Consider the following 11690-nt stretch of genomic DNA (forward strand, 5'->3'; position numbering starts at 1 on the left):
TGCATGCAGCAGACTCAGATATACCAAAAGAAATTCTGGGCACTAAAATCCATGCACACACACGCTCAAGGACAGGTCAGAGGCAAACATGTGATGCGGATGTTGCCACCTGTGTTTTCCAACCTTCTCGTGGGGCCTGGAGTCTTTCTGGAATTGCAGTTGATCTCCATGCAACAGTAATCAGTTCCTCTGGACAAAATGGCAGCTTCAGAGGGCATACAACCAAAAAGGTTGTGTGCCCTCTGATGCATATGCACTGATGCCCCCCAGGAGCTGTTTGGGGATGGGGCCTCAGAGGGGAAAAAACCTCTGACATGTCTGTGTGAAGATCCATTAGTAATGTAACTCCCCCCACCCCCCCAAAAAAATCTGGGAATCCCTCCATACTCTCTGGTAAATACTAGAGATTAGGTCATAAAAACGTCCAAGCAACAAACAACATAACCCCAAGCAAGACTATTCAGCTTTGCAGAGAGAATTCACTCCAGGCAGTAGCCAGAAGGTCACTGTGTAAAAGAAATAAAGAGTAAACAAGTATCTTATTCAGTTAAAGGCTTTGGAGTAGGTTGAGGAAGTCTTTTGATGAAATTAGTGTGAAAACCTGGTATGTTGGTTCTCTGTGGACACTCCAGCTACTTATCTAACCTTTGAAGAAATCATTCTGCATTTGCTATGAAGGACATTTAAAATGTGCATTTTCAGCTTAGTATGATATCATACACAGTCCAGAGTGACAAAAAATAGGCGTTTTTTTGTACTGCTGGATATTGTTGTATTGTCACGATGTTACTTGACTTTTGTACATTATAATATTGTTTGTAAATTGTATTTGTATGTTTCCACTTAACATAAGAGCTTCAGAGGACAGGCTCTATAGCATCACATCTGTACTGTGTTCTTTCCCCACCCAAACTCTACCCCCCAAGCCCCCTCCCCCAATCTCTAGGAAAATTCTAAGATGGACATCCATGTCCCAGCCTTCCTAATATCTCTAGCTGAAAGATCTCTAGTAGCAGATGTTGGGAGAGCAAAGAGCCACCCTCAGAATCAACAGTACTGAATTAGATGATTTCATTGTCTGAGCTGGAATAAGTAGGGACTTGCACCTGTACTGATGTCCCCAGGAGCTGTCTGGGGAGAGAGACTTGTTTTTAAAAAGAGTCTTGTCTGTAAAAAGGTTTTTAAAATCCTTCCTGATTATCAGGAAGGGCAGAAGCAGAGGGGGTGATGAGCTGGAGCCAGAAACAGACCCTGCTTGTGCTGGTCCTTGCAAAAGTCTTTGTTATATTGATATATCAAAATGAGCATTAGAGAAGCAGACAGGAACAGGCAGTATGAAATGGGGTGTGCCCAAGGGGGAAGGCATGGATGGAAGTTTGAGGACTGGGGAGGGTGGAGCTAGGCAGGCTGACCATGGGTGGAGGAAAGATGTCTGTGGCACTCCTCTATCTGAGTGATGGAGGCTTATCTGGTTTCTGCACTCCTACATCCCTGCTGGGTGACCTTGGGCTAGTCACAGTTCTCTCAGAACTCTCTCAGCTCTGCCTACCTCACAAAGTGTCTGTTGTGAGGAGAGGAGAGGAAGGGAAAGGAACTTGTAAGCCACCTTGAGTCTCCTTACAGGAGAGAAAGGTGGAGTATAAATCCAAACTCTTCTTCTTCTTCTTCTTCCCCACTCTAGAAGTGGTCTTGCTTGCCGCGGGGAGACTAGAAAATGAAAGTGGGGCTGGAGGAAAAAATGGCTGTACAAGAAATCTTCTTGCGACATACATTTGTCCCCAACACGCAGCAGATGTTTTGTGTGCAGTCAGCCTATCTCTAGCTGTAGGATCTCTAGTAGCAGATGTTGGGAGAGCCCTTAAAAATGTTTCAGGCAATTCCCAGAGAGGCCTAACATAATTCCAGTGAATCCCAGAGAGGGTTTTCTCAGAAGTGATGTCATGCCATTTCCAACAGCACCTCCACACCCCGACCCCCTGTCTCTTACTGGTTGCCAGGCACATGTATAAGGTACCAACAAACCCTTCAATCCTCCTGGCATTTCTTAGTGAAGAAAAGATGGTTCATTTTGTGATAACATTATAAGTCCACAGAATGTGGTTGTGAACTTTAGGTTGGGAAATTTCTGGAGACTTAGAGGTGGAGACTGGAAAAGGTAAGGTTAGGGGAGAGGCCTCAGCAGGATATATAGACTGCTGGGGTGCCATAGACTATGGGGTGCCATAAGGGGCAATCCTTTCCCCAATGCTCTTTAATATCTATATGCGCCATTGTGCCCCCGGGCTGAGCTGGTTTGGAGTTTGGGGCTGCAATGTCACCAGTACGTGGATGACACCCAGCTAGTTCTGACAATGGCGGGTTGTCTGCACTTGGCCCCTGAGGCTCTCTTAAAATTGTTTTGAGGCTGTGGCTGGTTGGTTGAGAGCAAGCAGGTTGAAATTGAATCCAGCAAAGACGAAGGTTCTGTGGGTGGGTCAGGGAGAGATGCCAGCTGATTTTGGTTTGCCTGTTTTGGCCGGTGAGACAGTACATCTATCCTCTCTGGTATCAGTCTGGGCATGATTCTGGACTTTTTACCATCTTCGGCAGGCACGCCAGTTGGCCCTATAGCTCTCCAGTGCTGACCTGGCCACAGTAACCCATGCAACGATCACCTTTAGGCTGGATTATTGTAACTTGCTTTATGCGGACCTGCCCTTGAATTCAGTCTGGAAATTGAAGCTCATGCAGCATGCAGCCGCTCATCTCCTAGATGGGGTTTCGAGCAGGGACCATATTACACCTGTCCTTTTTAAACTGCATTGGCTGCCTATTGAGTACCAGGCTGTCTTCAAGCCGGGTTCAACCATCAGTTCTGTTAAGGCCTCCTGTGGGCCCAGATAGGGTAGCTGCCATCTTGGTTTTTAAGTTTACTAATTTTAAATAGTATTTATACTGTATGTTTTAAAGTAACAATTGGGTTTTGTTGTACGCCACCCTGAGCCCTTTTCGGGAATGGGCGACCTAGAAATCAATCAATCAATCAATCAATCAATCAATCAATCAATCAATCAATCAATCAATCAATCTAATGCCATAGTGTCCACCCTCCAGAGAAGCCATTTTTTTAAAGCAACTGACCTGTGTAGTCAGGAGATAAGTTGTAATTCTTGGTGACCTGGAGGTTGACAGCCTTACTACATATAGCAAGCTTTTTTTTACCCACAGTGAAAAGCTGCTTAAAATCTTAATTCTGTATGCTCTGATTGCATCCTTGTATCTTCCTTAGATATTTGTTTCAACCACCACTTCTCCAGTACAGTTTCACTCCAACAGAAACCACAGTCCTGGATTCATTTGGAGCTGCATTTGTGGCCCTGGGCTGGGAGTGGATAGGGCAGGGCTGTTCCTGCTGGCTTTGGCCAGCTGAGGGAGTGTAGCCCAGCTGCCTTGCAGCCTGGCCATGCTTGCATGTTTTGTTTTTGGTACACAGGCCACCCTGCCCCCTCTCTATAAAGCTAGGCTGGGATGGCAGTTTAGGCAGCAGGCAGATTGCTTAAGGATGGATCCCTCATGCTGTGCCAATGTGCCTGTGGTGGTGTTTATTAAAGCTGTGGCCTACTTTTACCCAGTTGGTTGTGTATGGCAGGCTGATGTCCTCCCCAGCCCTGCTCCCCACAGGCGTAGCTACCATGGGGACATCCGGGGACAAGTGCCCCGGGCGCCCCCTTGTGGTGGGTGCAAAAATTGCAGGTTCGTTTGTGGCTCTATTTTTCAGTTTTTTCCCATTTTTGGCCTGCAGGGGGCGCAGTTTTTAGGCTAGCAGCACCAAAAGTTCAGGATATTGTCAGGTGACTCGCCTGATGTCACCAGCCATGTTTGGTGCGGTTTGGTTCAGGGGGTCCAAAGTTATGGACCCCCAAAATGGGTGACCCCATACTCCATTGTTTCCAATGGGAGCTAATAGTAAATGGGGCTACCCTTTTGAGGGTCCATAACTTTGGGCTTCCTGAACCAAACGTCACTAAACCTGGGTGGTATCATAAGGATAATCTTCTGCTGATACTACCCAGGTTTGGTGAAGTTTGGTTCAGGGGGTCCAAAGTTATGGACCCCCAAAAGGGATGCCCCATCCCCCATTGTTTCCAATGGGAGCTAATGGTAGATGGGGCTACCCTTTTGAGGGTCCATAACTTCACCTGAACCAAACGTCACTAAACCATGGTTTCATCAGGAGAGTCTCCTGAAGATAGCCTAAAAGTTTGGTACTGTTAGCTTAAACATTGCTCCCCTGACAGGCACCCTCAAATTTTCCCCAGGTTCTCTCTTTAAATCTACCTCCTTTGGAGTGGATTTAAAGGGAGAATCTGGGCTCCCTAGATTAAAAAAAAATTAAAAGTATTGTTGAAGGCTTTCAAAACCAGATTCAACTGGTAGTTGTGAGTTTTACAGGCTGTGTGGCCATGGTCTGGTAGATCTTGTTCCTAACGTTTTGCCTGCATCTGTGGCTGGCATCTTCAGAGGTGTATCACAGAGAGAAGTCTGTTATAAGAGAAGGCTGGACACAGTGTATAATAGACTCTATGTGATACACCTCTGAAAATACCAGCCACAGATGCAGGTGAAACATTAGGAACAAGATATACCAAACCACGGCCACTCAGCCCAGAAAACCCACAATAACCAACATTGAAAATGATGCTGTTTGGGGTGGGGAATCTACCCTGAAACAGCACCTCTAATACACAAACTAGGGAGCCCAGAGTATCCCTTTAAGGTGGATTTAAAAGGAGAATCTGGGCTCTGTAGTTTAAACAACATTAAAAGTGATGCTGTTTCACTTTCAATGTTGTTTAAACTAGGGAGCCCTGGGTCTGTTCAGATTTGTGTGTTGGGGCATGTTCTATAATGCGATGGTGACTTTGAGATGACCAAAAAATGTTGTGTGGTCGTGGTGGGGGAGAGAAGCTGCCCATATGGGGGGGGGGGGGCACAAAACTCAGATTTCGCCCCGGGCTCCATTTACCCTAGCTACACCCCTGCTGCTCCCTCCCTTTTCCCTATCTCTGCAATATACCTTTCACCCATTATATACTCTACGTACCTCTAAGTGTATGATTTTATCAGAATGGGCTCTTTCTTTTGGCATTTCCTCACTTTAAATATAACATGTTGGAGAATATAAAACCTCTGAACTGATCTGGCAACTGTGAACTTTCTTCCTGACTAGAGGATATTCCATTTGATTATTACTCTGTGCATGAGCAGCAGAAAAGCTCTGACATACTGGCAACCGTTCTTGGTGGATAATGCTTTGATTATGACATGAGATGTAATTCTAGGACACAGATTAACATTATAACTTAAACCGCTTGTTCAGTCATGCCATCTCACTCCATTCTGAGGGAATATAAATGTAGCACTTAGAAATATTAAATACTCCACAAGATTGCCTGGCAACTTATTTGTGTATGTGATTTTTCCCCCCTCATTGCTATGGAAACAAAGTGAATGTAATGCACATCTTAATACTCACCACAAGCAACTTTTGTTTCAAACCCATTAAAAGATGTGCAATTATTTTAATAGCAGGCTTCATGGCAAACTTTCTATTTTGGATGACTTCTTCTTCCTAGTAAAAAAAGAATTAATCCAAAATGTTTCCTAGTAAGCACAGCATTGATGAAGAGAGAAAAGAGTGGTGATTATCAAGAATGCATTTTTCAGAGGTTGATATTCAAAGTATTTTTTTCAAGTCATTTAAATACTAACTTCTACTTTCTTAGGGCTCAGATCTGCAATGCACAAACTTCCCTTTCTGCATTAATAGATTAGTACCATGGAAAGAGAATGAACAGAACAAAGTCCTGTTACTGTGGGGAACATCCCTCACTCCAACAGTAGGTTTCCCTCCCATTTACCTGACACGGGCAGACTACTATTCATCCCCATGTCCCAATGCCTTTCCCTTAGGAATAGAGGACCAGGAGAAAAACCTCCACATTTGAATATTCTAGGAATTTCCCCTAATCTGTATGGTAAAGATGGGGTGGCTGTCAGAAATACGAGGACATCATTACTGGGGAAACCCAGAAGTTATGTCATACCTCTCTAGGAATCACCAAAAACTCTATGGTAAAACCATAGAGTTTCTGGAAATTCCTACAAAGGTGTGATATCATGTCAAGGATTTTCCCAGTAACGACGTCACCCTATCGCTGCCTGCCACCTCCATCTCCCCACCCTCCCCCAGTCTCAGGCTGGTTGGCACAACAGGCTGGACCTGGCAATTTAAGATCAAAACAAGGAAGAAAGGAGTAGAAATGAGGCTAGCCCTACAAATCAATGAGGCTGGCCCTACAAATCAATCACTCCTTTAAAAGTCAGGGAAAGATCAAAGAGGACAAACTAGTTTTAGCTTCAGGCAATGGAGGAGCCAGTTCAGGAAAAGAAGAAAGATGAGCTAAACTTTGAATCTCCTCTCCTTTTCAAAGTTGAGGTCTTAAAAGGAGTGCTCAAGTGGCCTGATGGAAGGAAGTCTGAATGAGGAATGAGACAACTATATATCCTACAGAGTTTCCTCATTGTGAGTGCCATATTGTCACCAGGATGCATCATATAATTTCTATTAAAAAACGTCCCATGGTCTGCTATAATTACTGAGGTGTGCATCATGAAAAATGTTGTTAGAACTTTGTATTTGGCCTAAAAAGGGGGCGGGGTATTGTGATTGCTTGTTTCCAAGTAGGATATTACTGCTTTAGGATTCAAATCCATGTGGCTTTGAAGTTCAGGACCACTGTTTTCAAATCCTGACCAAACACATTTTGGCCAAATGACCTTCCTCAGGATTGTGATTAATTGTGCAATGTATTTCACCACGGTCATAAAGATCTTAAAAAGTAATATTTATCATCTGGAACTTGTTTACTTTGTTGGCTAGTGAGGAATTTGGCCAAAATACATTTGGCCAAAATACATTTGTCAGGGTTAAAAACAAGATTTTTATGTCCATTTGTATTGTATTTGTGTGGAAATGTCTTTGTAATATAGGCTATTAAGGGCTCCACTTGTCTTGTTTTTAACTGGCGATACACACACATACACGTGCACTATAGTGTTTATACAATTTTTGTAATTGAGTAATTTGACACTAAATGTGAATTTATTACTGACCTTTTAATAGTTTAATAGTTTAACAAATGGATATGTCCAAAGGCCCACTGGATATAGTGGAAGCCAGAAATGGCAATTGACTTGCTTAAGTGCCATTGAAATACATTGCAACACACAGAAGTTACAAAGAAAATGTGGAATTCATTACAAGAAACCAGCCCAGGGCCTAGAATGACATTCTCCAGAGTGGAATGATGATCCCTCAGAGTAGAATGACAGTCCCTGGACTCAGATATAATGCTCTGAGATTGGAATGACATTTCCCATAGTGGAATGATGGTCCTTGGGACAGTAATCACTGTTCTGAGGACTGGCATTCCAGTTCCAGACTACAACCAGTGCCAAGGAGCACTGGAGATTGACATTTCAGGAACAAAGCAAGTCTGTCTAAATCCATTTTGAATTTTTGATGAAGACTTTGTTTGCTGTACTGTATTTCAGAGGAGCCCATGAAAGTAAATTGGCTTTCCTGGCTACCACTATATCAAATTGACTTTCAGGCAGCAGGTTTTACCCATTTTTTCTAATAGGCATTTTTGTCATTTCTAAATCTCTTCCTTTACAGAACTGTCCCCCCACCCCACTCCCTCCTGTCAATCTATCATTATTTCCTTTGGCGGAATTTTGAGGAGGCCAGGCCAGAGTGGCTGTTCTTTCACCAAGTGACACCAAAATTTTGGCAGAATTGTTATCTGTAATTTAAAGAACCCCCAAGTTTCACACAAGTTGCAGTCCCCAGCTCTCTATCTTCACAGCACACACACACACACTGCCCACCCGCCCGCCCGCCTGCCCGCCTGCACACACACATACAGACCCCAAACAATGAGTCAGGGAGAACAGCAGTGCTGTACTGTTCATCTTCAAAGTTAATTGGCTGGGAATGTTCTGTGTTCCTCCCTGGGAATGATATGATTGGAAGGGTGAAATGCCAATGCCGAAAATCAGTGATATCAGGGTTGACTGTATCAACCCAAACTGGCCATTTCTGCGTTTTATTTTGGCTCAGCCATTTTGTTATGCACATCCCCAGTAGCCACATCTACAACAGAGAGTTCACTGCTTTAGTAAATATGAAGCCCTGTGGTGAAATATTGTTTACACTAGCCTGTTCTTACAGGCCTTAAGTGGGTAAAGACATAAACAAATAACAATAGTTTATTAGTTCCATCCCTCTTTTTCCTCACTAAGTACTATAAGGAGTTTACAAAAAAATAATAAACAAAGCAAAGCACAACAACAACTACAACTCCTGTGCTGATCCTGGAACCAGGGACAACAACATGTGACCTGCTCACATTTCTGGTCATGCCCAGGCTTAAATATCTGTAGCAGAAAAGGAAGCAGAAGCTCAGCCAGGATCTTATTCAAGTCACAAACATGAAAACAATAATTCACTCCCTGAATGCTAACTAATTGAAAACTAAAATTTAGCCCAACACTGGCAACATCTAAACAGCTGAAAAAAACTCACTCATATTCGGGGGGGTGGGGGGGGAGCTGTTTAAAGTTGCACTTTCCTGGAGGGAAGTGATTAAAAGGTCATAAAGTAGAAAGTAAGAATGCACCCTCCTGGTTTATACCTACAGCATTCAGGCTTACTATCAAAAGACCACTCTGCTCTCATCATAAATTATTTTAGTCTCCATTTAGTTCACATCCCTTCTCCAAAGCTCACAGGAGAACAGCAACAGCAGTTTAAAACACAGACCATAAAAATAGTGTCTCTAATGTATACATGATAAAGTTATCGAGAAAGTGAAATTATATGACATGTCTCCTTAACCCCACCCACCGTTACTCTGAGTTCTGATAGTGCTTTCAGAAATATTATGCTTAGACCTTGGTAGGTCAGTGAGAGGACAGAGCTGTCTATCTGTGAGTCAGTTACAAGAAATGTTTTTCCATATGCTCTTGCTGTTTGATCACAAATATTACGTTCAAGTCTCTATTTCTATTTCCACAATGGAACAAAGGTAACCCAAGGCACCAAACCCTCAAGCAAGGGAGGACTGGCCATTTAACTTACAGGTCTGCTACCCTAGAGGTAGATGAGTGGCCAGAAACAAGCAAATGAAGTTCTAGCAAGTCTGCCTGAACCTCAGGTCCAGGCCCACGTGTCTCAGACATATCATTTGCAATAATTAGTGTCATCAGTTCACCATCTCTCTTTTTCCTGCTCTTTTGCCAGTTTTTCAGAGGAAACCCTGAGTAAAGTGATATCCATTGTTTGCATCACTGAGCTGAGGAATGTGTACAGTTGTGGCTTCTGGGACCACTAAGCACATCTTGTTCCAGACCCATTTTCACTTCCTTGTTCTCTTAGTCCATTCTTGCCTTCATGGGTCAAAAGTCGCACTTTGAACTATAATTGGAAGTGGGGAAAATGGAGTAAACATCAATGCTAGCACTTTTTGTAATGTGTAACCTAGGTGGGGGAGGCAGGTCTCTGGTGGGGAAAATCAGTACCGCCCAGTGTCATGACATCACTTCTGGCACAAACTGGAAGTCACATCAATGCATTTATGCATTGTTGCAAAACTCTGGGATAACCATAGAGTTTCAGGGAAATACTAAAGAATCACCACACCATGTTGACATCACTTCCAGATCACACCAGAAACCACATTGCAATGCTAAAACTGATAGGCTCCTGCTCCCCGAAAATTTCCCAAAAGTTGTCAGCATCAGTCTAACAACCCTAAGTTTAGTCCATGTGACAATGAGCTGCTACATTGCACACCATTATTGAAGCCTCTTTTCAACCACCAAGGCCATTTTACTTCTCAATAAGCAGAATGACATAGGAAAAGGTCTTCTGACTAAATAAAATCAGAAGGTGTTTTTTTTCATTAGCTCCAAAACATGGTACACAAAACCATCACAAAATTATTCATATACCCATTTAGAAATCAGTTCTCTTCCTCACGAGGAGTTGGCAGAAGTACTGTTTGACACATCAGTAATATTACCAGAGAAAGAAGAGAAAGGGAACCTCAAGAAATTGCCCAGCTTTGGCTGGAATAAACCAATTTGACTTATAAGGTTAGTTGTCCGCAGCTGGTCTCTCTGGATGTTTCTGTGATAAACAAGCTTTTGATACAGAACAACATATGGTGCCTGAAGTTTACAATGCCTTTTCTGCCAGTCAATGGAATGGAATTACTGAGACTGACTCCAGAGGTACGGATGGTAGGAGAGGAGCAGCCTGGGTAATGTTTAAAACACCATCTACTTTTGTAAATGAAAGCTGTCAAGACTCATAGAAATAAATTGGAGGGAAAAGTAGCTCTCTAGTGTATTGCTGAGAGAGCCTGAGGGTATCAGTGCATAAAAAAGGCTCACAGTGAGAATGAGGAGGAGAAAAATTCTATTATGGTTGCAGAAAGGGGGTGGGGAGGCAGCAAGTATTGTGTAGTGTTGAAAGGGAGGGATGCCTGAATATTATGTTTATGCAGGGAAATGTGACTGCTTTGAAATATGACTGACTGACTTGAAGAAAAGGAATGGAGAAATCCAGTTTATGTGACAACTCTAATACTGAAGATTCAGGCATGCATAGGTACAGAGCCTATTGTAGCTGAATAGGTGAACTACCTAGATTAGTGGCTACTGAGCGTGTGCAGACTGCTGTTTACTTGCTGTTGAGAAACTGTAGACTATCCCCAAACTCTTTGGTTTAAGCAAATGAATATCTAGGGTACTTGTATAAGAAAATGGGAGGAAAAAAAATAAAAGCCCTTATGAGAACAATGCCACAGCCTCTTCGCCTTTCCAACTCCAATTCCCTGATACAAAAATTAGAAGATTTTGCCTCAAAACACCTGCTAATGCAGATACCAGATTGAAATTGATAAAGTGTATTGCATCATGGGGTATATATCAAGAACGTTACTTGGTATACAATGCATATATATATAGGTGACCTAAAACCATTTGTATGCCATCAATTATTTTGTATTAATACAATTATGTCATGAAGGGTTTTTTCCCCCTTTGATTTGAAAACATCACTTGGCTGAGAGAAGCTCTTGTCTGGAATTTAAAGTTTAAAAAGCACATTGAATCACCTGGTAGAAAAAAAAGTTTGAACAGAAGAAGAGTTGGCCCTTAAATTAACTCTATTATTTTTGAAATAGGTTAGTACATGGCCTTGATCCAGCACCAAGGGGTATAATATACCTTTACCGCATGCAACAGAGACTGACTCTATTGCCTCAAATTAAGACCAACTAAAGTGATACAAAACAATATGTACTGGCTTGTGAGTTCTCCAGAATTCTTTATCAAGCTAAATATTATAAAATTCTGTCAGGTCACACCTAGTGTATGGTCCTGCGCAGGGTGTGTTTTATAAAGACTGTCAAAGAAATAATACCCAAGAATCAAGTTTTAAAATAGAAGAAAGATTTTACTGTTCAGAATTAGATATCTGACAGGGTGCTCTCGAGGAGAGACACACTCACCATACAGAAAACCTCAACTTTTATAATTTCCAAAAATCCATACATCATAATTCATAATCATACCAGCAT

General features: G+C 42.5%; 1 pseudogene; it reads left to right on the top strand.

The window, feature by feature from the left end:
- Positions 1–1529: 1529 nt before the first annotated feature.
- Positions 1530–1634, top strand: LOC125435987 (annotated as a pseudogene).
- The last annotated feature ends 10056 nt before the right edge of the window (positions 1635–11690 follow it).

Source organism: Sphaerodactylus townsendi, linkage group LG06, assembly GCF_021028975.2.
Source record: "Sphaerodactylus townsendi isolate TG3544 linkage group LG06, MPM_Stown_v2.3, whole genome shotgun sequence".
Taxonomy (NCBI): domain Eukaryota; kingdom Metazoa; phylum Chordata; class Lepidosauria; order Squamata; family Sphaerodactylidae; genus Sphaerodactylus; species Sphaerodactylus townsendi.